This window comes from Echinops telfairi, unplaced genomic scaffold (genome assembly GCF_000313985.2).
Source record: "Echinops telfairi isolate 266 unplaced genomic scaffold, ASM31398v2 ScPeMD7_7469;HRSCAF=8507_0, whole genome shotgun sequence".
In the NCBI taxonomy this organism is placed as follows: Eukaryota; Metazoa; Chordata; class Mammalia; order Afrosoricida; family Tenrecidae; genus Echinops; species Echinops telfairi.
The window spans coordinates 48,679,646-48,681,461 of NW_022111372.1; the positions used below are offsets into that span (position 1 = coordinate 48,679,646).

At 36.8% G+C, this 1,816-nt stretch overlaps 1 protein-coding gene and 1 pseudogene across 1 annotated transcript in view; one reads left to right on the top strand and one right to left on the bottom strand.

The window, feature by feature from the left end:
* The window catches only part of LOC101641044 (immunity-related GTPase family M protein-like), an 18,028-nt gene that overhangs the window by 6,731 nt on the left and 9,481 nt on the right, over nucleotides 1-1,816 (top strand). The window lies entirely within an intron of this gene.
* LOC101641355 overlaps nucleotides 1,092-1,816 on the bottom strand; it is a 2,952-nt pseudogene continuing 2,227 nt past the window's right edge.

The window sequence follows — 1,816 nt, forward strand, 5'->3', positions numbered from 1 at the left end:
ATTTTTTTAAAAAAAGGATAGAAACCGTTCCCTTGGTCTGAGAATACTAAGGCACTCTGAACTTAAATACCTCTTGAGATGTGAATCACCTGGATCTTTAAACTTATAGTAGTTAGATGTTCATAATTGCTTTTTAAAAATGTTTGTAAAAGAATGCTGCCACTTTGCTATTTTCCCTAGAACAGAGAGTTTTAAACAATAACTATAAAATACATCCATGACACACCCAGTTTCAAAAGATATTTTAACTAGAAGAAAAATTATTTTAACTGGTTGTTTTAAACAAAGTTATCATAGCTGGATATTTTTACCTTTAAGCATATTTTTGTTTCGTTAAACCAACCACTATAAGTCACATTAAAACCTGGAAGAACATCATATTATATCATGCTTAGGGCATGATCAACTTGATCATCATAGCAAAACATAAGAATGTCTATAAAACTTTTTGAAAGTTAGTTTCAAACATGCAGTATATTTGCAAACATATATCAAAAACTGTATGTTTAGTATGTACAAAAAGAAAAAAGGTTGTCTTGGCAGACAAATGCCATCAGGTAGGCATAGTCTGATGGTCTCTATTTCAAAAGGCACTAAAACTCTTCTCTCTGGGATCATGCCCTGCAACCTCACAGCATGACCATCTAGAGACATCTCTACCAGTAACTTACATATGTCTAACAACAGTGGTCTAAGTTTTACCATCCACACTGGCTGATGTATTGACTTTGTGTTTGAAAATATTTGGTAAATGGTGGTTATTGTGTCCATTCGCCAGGGGGAGAAACAGTAACACAGAAAAGAAAAACAGCCAAGAAAACCAGTGTATACTTGCGACTTTTTAAAAAAGGTCATTTTATTGGGAGCTCTTACAGCTCTCATAGCATTCCATAGTTCCATCACCTCAAGCAATGTTGTACAATTGCTACCACAATCAGTTTCAAACCCTTTTCTTCCTTCTTGAACTCCTTGATATCAGCTCCCCTTTATAACTTTAAAATAACTTTTACTTGTAACAATCTTCCGTGAGATCCAGTTCCTGGAATGACTGTCGTATATAAAATTGGAGCTCTCATACATGGAATAAAATTTTAGAAACTTTGAATTACATTTTTCTTATCTGTGTCTTTCCTGCTCCCAGTTGTGACAAAAGACTGATCCTGGTATAGTTCAGAGGTAGGTTTCCTTTGAGAAAAAGCAGTTATTTCTTTTTCCAAAGTCTTCTCTTTTCTTCATGTTTCATTCTGTGAACTCTTTCCAGGTGTTCAAATCCGGCCTGGCGCTCTCCTACCATATGGCTTCTTTCTCCTCGCTCACTACACAGACTCCTGCTCGATCTCGTCTTTCCTCTGACACTCACCATGGAAGTCATGTCTTCTGGTTTCCTGGGTCTCTTGAACCCTGACAGGCTTGTTCTCAGGTTCCAGGTCTTTAAAACCCAGTTCCTCGGGTTTGAAATGTCAGTGAAGTTCATAGTGCCAGGTGTGCTTCTGTTCTCACAGAACTTCCATGTGTGTACAAATGAGCATCTCCCAGAGCTTTATAAAGTCACTGTGGTTATCATTTTCCATTTGCACAATACTCCAAGGGTACTCACGAGCTTTGACCATCTTTTTTTGTTTTTTAATTTTAATAAATCATTTTATTGGGGGCTCTTACATTTTATTGGGGGCTCTAATAACAATCCATACAGCAATTATATCAAACATATTTGTACACATGTTGCCATCATCACTTTCAAAACATTTTCTTTCTACTTGAGCCCTTAGTATCAGCTCCTCTTTTTACCTCTCCCGCTCCCACCCTCCTGAACCCT